A 15,270-nucleotide genomic window follows, 5' to 3' on the forward strand; every position below is an offset into this window, starting at 1 on the left:
TCACAAACATTTGGTAGGTACCATGTAAGACTTTGAAGAATAAAAGGTGAATATAGGATATATAAAAATAACTATAGGAAATGATCTCTGCCCTAAGGATTTTACACAGAATAGTCTGAGAGACAGAAATATGTAGAATTCATTGTAAACACAAACAAAACAATTTAAAGCAAATGCTATGTGATATGGTTTGGCGGTGTCCCCACCCAAATCTCATCTTGAATTGTAACTCCCACAATTCCCACATGTTGTGGGAGGAACCCAGTGGGAGGTGACTGAATTACAGGGACAAGTCTTTGCTGTGCTGTTCCTGTGATAGTGAATGAGTCTCATGAGATCTGATGATTTTAAAAAGGAGAGTTTTCCTGCACAAGCTCTCTTCTCTTGTCTGCCGCCATGTGAGATGTGCCTTTCACCTTCCACCATGATTATGAGACCTCCCCAGCCACGTGGAACTGTAAGTCCAATAAGCCTCCTTCTTTTGTTAATTGCCCAGGCTTGGGTATGGTTTTATCAACAGCATGAAAACAGATTAGTACAGTAAGTTGGTACCAATAGAGTGGAGCACTGCTGAAAAGATACCTGAAAATGTGGAAGTGATGTTGGAACTGAGTATCAGGCAGACACTGGAACAGTTTGGAGGGCTCAAAAGAAGATAGGAAAATGTGGGAAAGTTTGGAACTTCCTAGAGACTTGTTGAATGGCTTTGCCCAAAATGCTGATGGCAATATGGACAATAAGGTCCAGGTCCAGGCTGAGGTGGTATCAGTTGGAAATGAGGAACTTGTTGGGAACTGGAGCAAAGGTGACTCTTGTTACATTTTAGCAAAGAGACTGGTGGCATTTTGCCCCTGCCCTAGAGATCTGTGGAACTTTGAACTTGAGAGAGATGATTTAGGGTATCTGGCAGAAGAAATTTCTAAGCAGCAAAGCACTCAAGAGGTAACTTGGGTGCTGTTAAAGGCATTCAGTTTTATAAGGAAAGCAGAGCCTAAAAGTTCAGAAAATGTATAGCCTGACAATGCAAGAGAAAAGAAAATCCAATTTTCTGAGGAGAAAGTCAAGCCAGCTGCAGAAATTTGCATAAGTAACCAGGAGCCAAATGTTAATCCCCAAGACAATGGGGAAAATGTCTCCAGGGCATGTCAGAGGTCTTCACAGTAGCTTCTATCACCACAGGCCCGGAGGCCTAGGAGGAAAAAATGGTTTAGTGGGCCAGGCCCAGGTTCCCCATGCTGTGTGCAGCCTAGGGACTCAGTGCTCTGCGTCCCAGCTGCCACAGCTGTGACTAAAAGGGACCAAGGTACAACTCAGGCTACAGCTTCAGAGGGTGCAAACCCCAAACCTTAGCAGCCTCCATGTGGTGTTGAGCCTGTGAGTGCACAGAAGTCAAGAACTGGGGTTTGGGAAGCTCTGCTTAGAATTCAGAGGATGTATGGAAATGCCTGGATGTCCAGGCAGAAGTTTGCTGCAGGGGCAGGGCTCTCATGGAGAACCTCTGCTAGGGCAGTGCAGATGGGAAATGTGGGGTTAGAGCCCCCACACAGAGTCCCCACTGGGGCACCACCTAGTGGAGGTGTGAGAAGAAGGCCACCATCCTCCAGACCCCAGAATGGTAGATCCCACTGACAGCTTGCGCTATGTATCTGGAAAAGCTGCAGACACTCAATGCCAGCCCATGAAAGCAGCTGGGAGGGAGGCTGTGCCCTGCAGAGCCACAGGAGCAGAGCTGCCCAAGACCATGGGAACCCACCTCTTGCATCAGCATGACCCAGATGCGAGATATAGAGTCAAAGGAGATCATTTTGGATCTTTTAGATTTGACTGCCCTGCTGGATTTTGGACTTGCATGGGGCCTTTAGCCCCTTTGTTTTGGCCAATTTCTTCCATTTGGAATGGCTGTATTTACCCAATACCTATACCCCCAATGTGTCTATACCCCCATTGTATCTAGGAAGCAACTAACTTGCTTTGATTTTACAGGCTCATAGGTGGAAGAGACTTGCCTTGTCTCAGATGAGTCATTGGACTGTGGACTTTTGAGTTAATGCTGAAATGTTTTAAGACTTTAGAGGACTGTTGGGAAGGCATGATTGGTCTTGAAATCTGAGGACATGAGATTTGGGAGGTGCCGGGGTGGAATGATATGGTTTGGCTGTGTCCCTACCCAAATCTCTTGAATTGTAACTCTCACATGTCATGAGAGGAACCTGGTGGGAGGTGACTGAATTATGGGGGCAGATCTTTCTGTGCTGTTCTTGTGATAGTGAATGAGTCTCACAAGATCTGATGGTTTTTAAAAGGGGAGTTTCCCTGCACAAGCTCTCTTCTCTTGTCTGCCACCATGTGAGATGTGCCTTTCACCTTCTACCATGATTGTGAGACCTCCCCAGCCATGTGGATCTGTGAGTCCAATAAGCCTCTTTCTTTTGTAAATTGCCCAGTCTTGGGTATGTCTTTATCAGCAGCATGAAATTGGCCAAATACACTGTGGTAAAATAAAATAGAAAGCAGCTGATGCAAGTTAGGGAGGTCAGTTTGCAGAAGTGATATTGGTTGGCATTGGTCTTACCTTTCTCTAAGTGGTGAAAGGAAGATAAGCATAAGACACTGAGAATACCAGTAGTCAAGATAATGAGATGTGGAAGAGCATCTGTCTTCCAGGGATGGCAAGCTGTCTGGAGTGATTTGAGTATAGAAGGTTGTGAGGAATGAAGGAAAAGAAGGAAATGGACCTAGAAAGGCAAGGGCTGTCAGATGTTAAGGAGGGGAAACCATGCTAACAAACCGAATAAGGAAAGGACCTTTGGGGAGCTTCCACGAGAACATATTCACTATTATGTATCATCCCTTGTGGGGTTATTGATGACTTGTTTGGGCCAGAGGGTAACCAAATGTCCCAGGAATGTTGCTGAACTTGTGTTGAGACAACTGGTAGAGGTCTCAGACTAAGGAGATGAGGGAAGACATAACTCAGAGAGCAATTAAAACTTCTTGCCTGAGGAGTGAAATCATGAAAATTGTGTTTGGGGAAGGTCAGAAAAATACAGTAGTTATGAAGGTGAGAGGGGAATTGACTAGAGGCCAGGAATTAGGCTTCAAGACAATCTGAAGGAGTCTGTGTGTGTGTGTGGTCTGGCTAGGGAAATGGTTAGGAAGTACTGAGATAGGAAAGAAACAACAGAGGAGTAAGTGGAAGGATTAGAAAAGAAATATGTAGGTGTCAAGGGAAGGAGAGGAGTAAATATACTATATAGAATCACCAAAGTAGTGCTGTATAACCATATATATCTGAAGGATGCTATGGCTCAGGTTGGGCTTTTGGTTCCTTTTGGGTTCCTGTACTGTACTACTCTTCTGCTTTTAAAAAAGGAAGAAAGGAAGGAAGGGAGAGAGGGAGAGAAAGAGGAAGAAAAAAACACTATCTTGCTATCTTGTTGAAAGTCTTCTTTCCTTATTTCCTTAATTTTATTTATTTTTTATTTGTTTGTTTATTTATTTTTGAGACAGAGTCTGGCTCTGTCATCCAGCTGGAGTGCAGTGGTGCCATCTCGGCTCACTGCAACTTCTACCTCATGGTTCAAGCGGTTCTTGTGCCTTAGCCTCCTGAGACATAAATTCTTTCCCAAGGCTGATGTCCAGAATGATGTTTCCTAGGTTTTCTTTCAGGGTTCTTATGGATTGAGGTCTTACATTTAAATCTTTCTTTAATCCATCTTGAGTTGATTTTTGTATATGGGAAAGGTATAGGCCCAGTTTCATAGTTCTGCATATGGCTAGCCAGCTATCTCAGCACTATTTATTGACTAGGAAGTCCTTTCCCCATTGCTTGTTTTCGTTGACTGTGTTGAAGATTAGATGGCTGTAGGTGTGCGACTTTATTTCTGGGTTCTATATTCTGTTCTGTTGGTCTATGTGTCTATTTTTGTACAAGTACCATGCTGTTTTGGTTACTGTAGATTTATAGTATAGTTTGAAGTCAGGTAATGTGATGCCCCTGGCTTCATTAGTTTTGCTTAGGGTTGCTTTGGTTATTCAGGCTCTTTTTTTGACTTCATATAAATATTAGAATAGTTTTTTCTAATTCTGTGAAAAATAACGTTGGTGGTTTGATATGGATATCACTGAATCTGTAGATTGCTTTGGGCAGTATGGCCTTTTTAACAATATTGATTTTTCCAATCCATGAGCATGGAATTTTTTCCCATTTATGTGTGTCATCTCTTGTTTCTTTCAAAAGTGTTTTGTAGTTCTCCTTGCGTAGATCTTTCATCTCCTTGGTTAGATGTACTTCTAGCTATTTTATTTTTTGTGGCTATTGTTAATGGGATTACATTCTTGATTTGGCTCTCAGCTTGAATGTTATTGGTGTATAGAAATGCTTCTAATTTTGTGCATTGATTTTGTATCCTGGAACTTTGCTGAAGTCATTTATCAGTTTCAGGAGCCTTTTGGTGGAGTCTTTAGTGTTTTCTAGGTATAGAATCATATCATCAGTGAAGAGAGATGGTTGGACTTCTTTTCCTACTTAAATGCCTTTTATTTCTTTGTCTTGCCTGTTGTTCTGGGTAGGACTTCCAGTACCATGTTGAATAGGAGTAGTGAGAGTAGGTGTCCTTGTCTTGTTTCAGTTTCCAAGAGAAATGCTTTCATCTTTTGTCCATTCAGTGTGATGTTGGCTGTGGGTTGTCATATATGACTCTTATTATTTTGAGGTAAATTCCTTTGATGCCTAGCTTGTTGAGGGTTTTAATCATGAAGGGATGCTGGATTTTATCAAAGGCTTTTTCTGCATCAATTGAGATGATCATATGATTTTTAATTCTGTTTATGTGGTAAATCTAATAGTTATCTTTGGATGGTGATTTTTAAATTCTTTGGCCTTTATATTTTCTAGAATATACAGAAAATAATACTTCTTAAATAAAGGAAAAGTACTTAAAATACCCTTTTAATGGCATTTCAGTATACTTTTATTTTGAAGCTTAAAGCATCAATATATTTGTCACACTCAAGTGGTGGCTAAAGCATTTTTTAAAACAATTTCTTTAATTGTTTATTTAAGTGAAATTCATCCCAACAAGAATGGCTCTCAAAAGAAAGAAAAATGAATACTTTATTTGTCATTTAGAAATATTTTATTTTCCTGTAACTATGCAGTCAGAATAACTATTTTGGTCTTTTGGTTCAATCTGACAGCTCAACATTTCTTGGGTATACATGTGTAATCCATATGTAGTGAATTTGGAAGAAGTAAAGAGATGAAAAGGGACTTTCTGCTTGGACAGTTGCCCTTTGAATTGCTACCATACCTGTGATGAGAAGGGAAATATCTTTTTTTTTTTTTTTGAGATGGAGTCTCACGCTGTTACCCAGGCTGAGTGGCATGATCTCAGCTGACTACAACCTCCGCCTCCCAGGTTCAAGAAATTCTCCTGCCTCAGCCTCCCAAGTAGCTGGGACTACAGGCATATGCCACCACACCCAGCTAATTTTTGTATTTTTAGTAGAGACAAGGTTTCACCATGTTGGCCAGGATGGTCTCAATCTCTTGACCTTGTGATCCACCTGCCTTGGCCTCCCAAAATGCTGGGATTACAGATGTGAGCCACTGCACCCGGCTGGGAAATGTCTTTTATAGAAAGAAGCTACTTGGGAGAGAAAGAGAGAGATAGAGGGATCTCTGTTGTTAGAAGGAAAGCTCTATGACAACATGTTTTCAGACTAGAGATGAAAAAGTTACTTCCCAAAAAGCTGAACTGAGATTACAAAATGATAGGGGTGTGACTCTCAGAGCATCCTGGGCAATGTGATAAGCAAGGGAAGCATGGCAAGTGTGTGGCAGAGAGCTCAGCAGAACCTGAACTGGTCATTCTCCCCATGGCCATGTGACTCTGAGAAGAAGCCTGAGACATATCCTGGGAATGGAAAGTAGAGAGAGAAAGAGAAAGCCAAGCCTTGAGAAGTCTCTCTCTCTCTCTCTCTCTCTCTCTCTGTGTGAGTGTGTGTGTGTGTGTATGTGAAAATGGCATATGAAAAAAGCCAGAAATATGTAATTTGATTTGGTATGCTAATCAAGTTGTGATCCTTAATGAAAAGAGTTATGGCTTCTCCATCAGTCAACCCAATGAAAGATTAAATACTGCAGATGAGAGGTTAGAGGATAATGGCACAGTGACCATAGGAACAAGGCAGATATTACAACCACGGAAAGTGAGGGTTCTCTTGCATACCATACCAGATTAAACATCCTAATGCACAACTCTAATCAGATTATATTACTCCCTCCTCAGAAACCTTCCATGCATCCCATCCCACCACACCCGAGGGCCTATTGAAGGAAGCTCAGATTTCCTGGCCTGGCATGCAAAGTGTTTCAAGGTCTGGCATCAACCTCCTTTAAAACTTTACCTCCCAGTGCTCTCTTTCACACTCTGTATGCTGCAGCCAAACAGGATTCTACATTGGACACATCCTGGCTTCCCCACTTTTCTACTTTGTACACACTGTTTTCTCTACCTGGAAGGCTCTTCTTCATTGTTGTGTAACCACACTCAGCTGTCCGTCAAAGCTCCATCTCAAGTGCCATTAATATAAAAAGCGTGACTTCGTCCCTTCCTCTGCTGCAAATAATTTCTCCCATTCTCATTCCCTCATTTGTACTTCTCCTAGTGCTATTTTAGTTCAATCTAACCAGCATTAATTGATCATGTAGCATGTATAAGACACTCTACTTGGCCGGGTGTGGTGGCTCATGCCTGTAATCCCTCAGCCCTTGGGAGGCCAAGGCACGTAAATTACCTGAGGTCAGGAGTTCGAGACCAGCCTGGCCAACATGGTGAAACTACATCTCTACTAAAAATACAAAAATTCGCCAGGCATGGTGGCAGGTGCCTGTAGTCCCAGCTACTTGGGAGGCTGAGGCAGGAGAATCACTTGAACCTGGGAGGCGGAGACTGCAGTGAGCTGAGATCATGCCACTGCACTCCAGCCTGGGTGACAGAGTAAGACTCCATCTCAAAAAAAAAAAAAAGACACTCTATTCTAGAAATACAACTGCACATATACACAAACACACACAAATAAATTTCATGTCCTCAAGAAGCAATTAGTATAAATGGGAAATAAGAAGCTAAAAAATAATTCATTATGAATTTGTGTGAAAAAAATAAAGAAGAGAAGCATATTCTAAATCCACCAATGTCCCAAAGGAATGATTAGATCATCCAGTTGGTCATTTGGAAGTCCTGTCATTCCCTTAACCCACACATCCAGCTTATTGGCAAGCCCTGTAAACTGCATTTCCAAAACTTATCGAGAATTGGTCCCCTTTTCTCCATTTCCACTACTGCCACCATCTCTTGCCCTATCGGTCTCCCTAATAGTCTCTGCTTCCGGTCCTGCCTTCCTGCATTCATTCTCCACAGAAAAGTCAGGGAGAGCTTTCTAAAACGTTAATCAAATCATATCTTCTTACTGCTTATAACTTACTCCAATGATTTCCAACTATTCGTAAAACCAGCAGCTCTTTCCGTGGCCTACAAAGTCTTTCATGATTCAACATCCGCTTCCCTCACCAGCTTCGTTCTTCTCTCTCATGCCCTCCACTACTTTTCACCCTCATCGATCTCATTTCCATTCTCAGATATGCCAAACTTGTCTAATCTTGGCATTTTTCATTACCTTTTCCTCTAGCCTGGAACATTCTGCCCCTGGATCCCTTCGTGGCTCTTCTCATTTTCCGTTATTAACAATGAAGATGTATGCTCTCCTCTGATTGCTTAAATACCACTTCTCTGACCGTCCTACTTCAAGAAAACACCCACACCCTACTACCCTCTATTACGTCCCTGTGTGTGTGTGTGTGTGTGTCCTTCATAGAAATTTTGAAATTGGAAATTATCATGTTTAGTAATTTACCCGCTGCCTGTCACCCCCACTACAAAACAGGAAATTGTTTATTTCACGTCTGCCTATCAACTAAGCTTACCATATTCCCTGGCATCTTGTAGGCACACAATAAGTATTTTTGAATAGTATTAATCACAGCTTTCACCTATGTAATACCAAATGTGTGCCAGGCACTGTTCTAGCACTTTACATATATTAACTTATTTAATTTTTACAATAATCCTATAAGATGGATACTAATATTATCTCTTTTTACAGATAAGAAAATAAAGGTACTGGGAGGCTAAGTAACCTGCCTGAAGTTAGATAACTCTTGAATGTCAGAACTAGGATGCAAACTCAGATTATGACTCCAGTGCCCTTGCTCTTAATCCCTGTTTAATACTACTTATGCAAATGAAATTAATGTTGAACTCTGCTTGTATGGAAGGGAAAATCACTCAAAGAAAAAAAAACGCTACGGTGAAATTTAGGACAACCAAGAGTTTTCCAGAGAATAAAAGCACAAGAGGCATTCCAAGCTGAGAGAAGAGTGTATACAAAAGCATGCATTTATTCTTTTCTGCCTTTTGCAATAGTCATTTGTGCATATCTTCTTTTTTGCAATTGTATATACCTTAAATTTAAATAGTATTTATTTATGTACCTGCATGCCCTGAGTGGTGCACATACATTAGTTTTCGACATCTTTTTCTGGAAAGAGCTATGAACACAAATCCAGGGGGGAAAATGTGTTCTTACCCCATTCTAGAATTTCAAGTCTCTATGACCTCGTAAATGCTCTCTGAGCCTTAGTTTCCTCACCAGTAGAATGTGAAAGATAACCCTTCGTATCAGGATGCTGGGTGCCGTCAAGGAAATTATGGATGTGAAAGGCAGGTGCATCTATAAAGCACAAAAGAAACATTCATGTTCTTATCTGCATACAGCTTAATTTAGCTTAATAATTCCTTATTTTTCCTCACACCTTAAAGTCCAGGTCTTTCAAAACTGGATTTTCTTTCTTGACTCAGCTGACTTAATGGGGCTAGATTACTCCTTTGGGTTGTTCAGTAAAGCTTTATTTTGATGGGACTCAATTCTTTACTAATCCTACTACCTTCCATAGTGTATAACTGAGATATTGATTGGAATTGCATTAATCTGTGAATCAATTTGAGGACAAATGACATCTTAATATTAAATCTTTCAATCCATGAACATGCTATATTCTTCCATTAAATTAAGCCTTTAAAAATTCTCCCAGTTGTGATTATTCTGTTTGTAGAGGTCCTGTACATCTTGTCTAAGCATTTAATGATTTTTGATGCTATTACCTATAATATCACTTCTTAAGTTTATTTTCTAGTTGGTTTTTGCTGGTATGTAGAAATACAATTTATTTTTATATATTGACTTTATAGCCAACATTCTTTTAAAACATTCATTCTAAGAACTTACTTGTATAATATTTTGTATTTTCTACATACACAATTATGTCATCTGCAAATAATGATAATATTATTTCTTCCTTTCTAAACATTATACCTTTTATTTTTCTTGCCTTATTCCGTTGCCCAAGCACCCCCAATACAATGCTGAAAAGTAGTAATAGAGGGCATCCATGTGTCATTGTACATTTCAGAGGGAACTCTTTCAAGATTTTATCATATGTTATCATACTTTCTGTAGGTTTTTTTGTAGATGCCTCTTCTCAGTTTAAGGAAGTTCCCTCCTGTCTTAGTCTTTTAAGGCTGCCATTTAAAAAATGCTACAGACTGGGTGTCTTAAACAACAGAAATTAATTTTCTCATAATTCTGAAGCCTGGAAGTCTGAGATCAGGGTGCCAGCATGGTCAGGTTCTGAGAAGGGTTTCTTCCTGGTTTTCAGACTGCCGTCTTCTCACTGTGTCCTCACATGACCTTTCCATGATGTGTGTCTGTGGAGAAAAAGAGAGCAAGCTCTCTGGTATCTCTTCTTTAAAGGGCACTATTGCCACCTGAAAGCCCTACCCTCATAACCTCATTTAACCCTTATTACCTTCCGAAGACCTAATCTCCAAATACCATCACGTTGGGGGATAGGACTCCAACATACGAATTTCGGAGGGACACAAACATTCCATCCATAACACCATTTATTTCTGGTTTGCTAAAAATGTTTAACATGAATGGGTGTTGAATTTTATCCACTGCTATTTCTGGACCTATTAAAATTACCACATGATTTTTCTCCCAATTATTTCACTAATGTGATGATTTAAAAGAAATAATTTTCAAACATTAAACCATCCTTGTGTTACTGATATAAGCTCAGCCTGGTCATAGTATATTACCTTTGTAAGCATTCCTAGATTTGGTCTGCTAATATTTTGCTTGGAATTTTTGTATCTATGTTCCCGAGAAAAAGAGGAAACAAATAAACAGGGAAAGGGAGAGAGAGAGAGAGAGAAAGAAAGTGCTCTGTAATTTTATTTTTTATAATATTCATATTAAGTTTTGATATCAAGGCTTCATGAAATGTCTTAGAAAGTTTTAGAAAGTTTTCCCTCTTTTCTATGCTTTTAGGAGGATTTTGTGTAATTTGGGGTTTATTTCTTCCTCAAAAATTTGATAGAATTCGTTGATGAAGCCATCTAGGCCTGGTGTTTAAAACTATAGATCCAGTCTCTTTAATAAATGTAGTACTATTTAGATTTTTTAAATTTCTTCTTGGTTAGTTATACTTTTCTAAGACTGTACTCTTTATCTGATTTTGTATTGGCATAATACTGTTTATAATCTTTTAATTTGTCAGTTTTACATCTGTAAGATCTGTAGTATTGTCCTGCTATTGAGTAGGTATACCTTCTCTCTCCCTTTTCTCTTTTTTTAAATCAATCTTACTTTCTATAGATTTAATTTTCTTTTTCTTTTCTAACTTCTTGAGGTAGATGCTTAAATACTTATTTTTAATCTTTATTCTCATCTAATATTTTAATCTTTATTCTCATCTAATATATTATATATATCAATTTCCCTCAAAGCATAGCTTTAGTTGAATCCACAACTTTTGATATGTAGCATTTTTATTATCCTTCAATTCAAATATTTTCTAATTTCCAGAGTGATTTCTTCCTTGACCCCCCCTGCACATTTAGTAGTTTATTGTTTAACTCCTAAATTTTGTGAATTTTTTAGCCTTGTTAGTGTTATTGACATATAGTATATATCCAGTGTCACTAGTCAGAGAAAATGCTCTGAAAAATTCTTTTTTTTTTTTGCTTTATAGTTTACTATACATCAATTGGAACAAATGTTCCATGTTCACTTGAAAAGAAAGTAGTTTGGGGGTGAAATGTTCAGTTTGTTAATTGTACTTAAATCTTCTGTTCATATTTTTTGTCTGCTTGTTCTATCAGTTATTGAGATAGGTATGTTGAATTATTCCACCATGATTGCAAATTTGTCTATATCTTCTTTTAATGTTGTCAATTGTTACTTTATATATTTTTCATGCTATGTCATCAGGTGCAGACAAAGTCAGAATTTTAAATCTTTTGGTGAGTTGAAACTTTTATTATTATAAAATGCATAAGCATGTTGATATCTTATTTCTTTGTCATGTTTGAGAATGGCTTCTTTTTTTTTTTTTTTTTTTTTGAGATGGAGTCTTGCTCTGTCACCCAGGCTGGAGAGAATGGCTTCATTTTTAAAAGATATTTTCACTGAGTATAAAATTCTAGGTTGACAGCAAAGTTCTTTCAGTGCCTTAAAAACATAATTACTCTGTGTGCTGGCTTTCATTTTTTCTTTTGAGAAAACAGCTATCTTATTTTTGCCTCTTAAGGTAATATGGTTTTTTCTTTCTCCTTTTAAGATTTTCTCCCTCAATTGGTTTTCAGTTCTTTTACTATTATGTGCTTTGGGGTGGTTGTGATATGATTTGGATGGTTTGTCCCCTCCAAATCTCATGTTGAAATATGACCTCCAATATTGGAGGTGTACTTAGTGGGAGGTGTTTGGGTCATGGGGACAGATCCCTCATAAATGGCTTGGTGCTGTCTTTGCAGCAATGAGCAAGTTCTCACTCTACAGGTTCACACAAGGGCCACTCATTTAAAAGGGCCTAGCATATTTTTCTTGTCCCTGCTCTTGCCATGTGCTATCCTGGCTCCCCCTTTATCTTACGCCATGATTAGAAGCTTCTTGAGCTCTCATTAGATGCAGATTCCAGTGTCATACTTCCTGAACAGCCTGCAGAACCATGATCCAAGATAAACCTCTTTTATTTAAAAATTACCCAGCCTGAGGTTTTTCTTTAGAGCAATGCAAAAACAGCCTAACTCAGGTTGTCTTTGTAGTTATTCTACGTAGTGTTTACCATGCTTATTTACAATGTGGCTTGATATCTTTTAATAGTTCAGAAAGTTCTCAGCCATTATCTTTTCAAATATTGCCGCTTTCCTAGTTCATCTCTACTTTCTCTTCTACGAATGTATCTGATATACCTTTTATGCTTCTTTTCTATATTTTCCATTCTTTTGTCTCTCCATGCTTATCTGATGTTTTTTCTTGAGCTGTCTTCCACTTCATAAATTCTTTCTTAAACTGTGTCTAATCTGCTATTAAACCCAATTATTATATTTTTATTTCTAATTTTTCTTTTTTTGAGATGGAGTTTCACTCTTGTTCTCCAGGCTGGAGTACAATGGCACAATCTTGGCTCACTGCAACCTCCGCCTCCCAGGTTCAAGCAATTCTCCTGCCTCAGCCTCCCGAGTAGCTGGGATTACAAGCATGTGCCACCACACCCGGCTAATTTTGTATTTTTAGTAGAGATGGGGTTTCTCCATGTTGGTCAGGCTGGTCTCGAATTCCTGACCTGAGGTGATCCGCCTGTATCGGCCTTCCAAAGTGCTGGAATTACAGGTGTGAGCCACCACGCCCGGCCTTCTAAAATTTTTATTTGATTTTCTTTTATAGTTTTCAATTTCCTATTAAAATGCTTCATCCTGCCTTTTAATTTCTTGGACATATGGAACATAATTATTTTTAAACTTATGTCTGATAACTTCATTATCCATATCTCCAGTGTATTTATTTCTAGTATCTACTTTTTGTCATGTCATATCTTCTCATCTCCCTCATTAATATTTTAAAGATATTTTGAAGCTTCTGATAACATTATCTTTCTTTAGTGACAAGTTACAATTGTTTCTGGCAAAAATTTAGGCTATGACCACCCCTGATCTCGTGTTACCTTGAAATGTGATGAACTAGGAAATAAATTTATTCAAAGCTTGGCTTTAATCCCTGTAACCTAGTTCTAGGTTAATCTTACTCTAATAACACAGACTTTCTGGTTCACAAACCAAAGGCTTGGGTTATTATCAAGGTCTTGCCTCCTTGGTGGGCTCTGAGAGTCCTGAAAGCTTTGCACAGCTTCTCGGACTGTTTGCAATGCTTTTAGAATTGGCAAACACCTTGAAGGGGAGAGCCAAACAAATGTTGGACTCAGTTCTCTAGGTTTCTTCTTTCCCTAGATAGTGGACCCACAAATCTTCACTTTCTTGAGGGCTTCTTAAATGTTTTTTCTGGATTCAAAAAGTATATTTTGTCCTGTTTAACCAGTCATTCTCAGCAGGAAAATTGATCCTAAACAGCTTAGACTGCCATTTCAGGCAGTGTAAATTCCCATCATCTCTTGCCAGTTTTATTACAATAGACTTAACTATTCTTCCTGCTTCCACCCCAACCCACTTCTGTCTATTCACACAACAGTCAAGGTGACTCTTTTGAACATCTGTCATATCATGCCATTTTTTTGGTTCTAAATCCTCTAATGGTTTCTTATCTCACTAAAAGAAAAGCTTAAAAAAAACTCTTTACTTACAAGGCTTTGCATGACTTATCTTCTCTCAGGGAGCACACTCATCAGAAGAAAGCTGGTAAGACAAAATAGAATTTCAACTAAAAGCATTATTAATGATAGATTGGCATTCCACATAATAATAAAAAGAGCAAACCCTTGAAAAGATATAACAATAATGCTGTTATGTACCCAGCATCACAACTTTAAAATGTTCCAAACAAAAAATGACAAATTACAAGTAAAAATTGGCAAGTGTACATTTTTAGAGTGATATTCTGAGACATTTCTTTTAGAAATGTATGGATCAAGCAGACAAAACATTAACAGCAATATAAAAGATTTGAATGCCAAAATAATAAATTTTATCTAAGACACATAGGTTTCTTCTTTCCCTGGATGTTGGACCCACAAACCTTCACTTTCTTGAGGGCTTCTTAAATGTTTTTTAAAAACATTAAAAAATAAGATAACTGTTTTCTCAAAAGAAAAAATGAAAGCCAGCACACAAAGTAATAGCAGATTAGACACAGATTAGGCACAACATCTAGTAAATAAAATAATGTCCAAGAAAACTTAAAGCATAATAATAAAAAAAATAAAAACTAAAAAAAAGAAAATTAGCCCTTTATGATATAAAAAAATAATAATAATGTCCAAGGGCATGGAACGTTTATGAAAGTTGTCCATTTACTAGGTCACAAAGCAAACATCAAAAAATGTCATCAAATAGATACGTTACATGTCTCCAATCATAATGTAATTGTTACAAAGGAACAACAAAAACACTTTTACAAAGTGTACATTAAAAGACTTTAAAATATAACCATAAATATTTTTGATTTAAGGCATAAATCTCTTGTAAATATAAAAAGATTTTGAAGCTAAAATTTCTGAAAATACATGACTTGAGAGATCAAGAAGCTGGAAAAAACAGAGTAAATTCAATGAAGTTACAACAAAAGAAAAACCTGTAATAATGCTAATTAGCTTGATTGTGGTAATAATATCACAATGTATACATATACTAAATCATCATATGTACACCTTAAATGTATACGGTTTTTATTTGTCAGCTATACCCTAATAAAACAGAGGAATAAAAAGAAATACAAGTAATAAGAACAGATATCAATGAAATAAAAACAAAAACATTAGTGAGAATTGACAGAACCTGGTTTTTAGCAGGAGAGATGGGGGGAGAGAGAGAGAGTGAGAGAGAGAGAGACAGAGACGGGGGAAGGTGCGCAAGCACATATTCAGGCACAAATAACATTAGGAATAAAAAGGAATCAATTAAATATTATGGTAGAGTTTTTTTTTTTTGTTTTATGTTTTTTGTTTTTTTTTTTGAGACAGGGTCTCTCGCTTTATCACCAGGCTGGAGTGCAGTGGCATGATCTTGGCTCAGTGCAGTGAGCCTCCCAGGTTTAAGCAATTCTCCTGCCTCAGCCTCCTGAGTAGCTGGGATTAGAGGTGCAGGCTGCCAGGCCTGGCTAATTTTTTTGTATTTTTAGTAGAGACGAGGT

This window comes from Pongo pygmaeus, chromosome 2 (assembly GCF_028885625.2).
Source record: "Pongo pygmaeus isolate AG05252 chromosome 2, NHGRI_mPonPyg2-v2.0_pri, whole genome shotgun sequence".
Classification (NCBI taxonomy): Eukaryota; Metazoa; Chordata; class Mammalia; order Primates; family Hominidae; genus Pongo; species Pongo pygmaeus.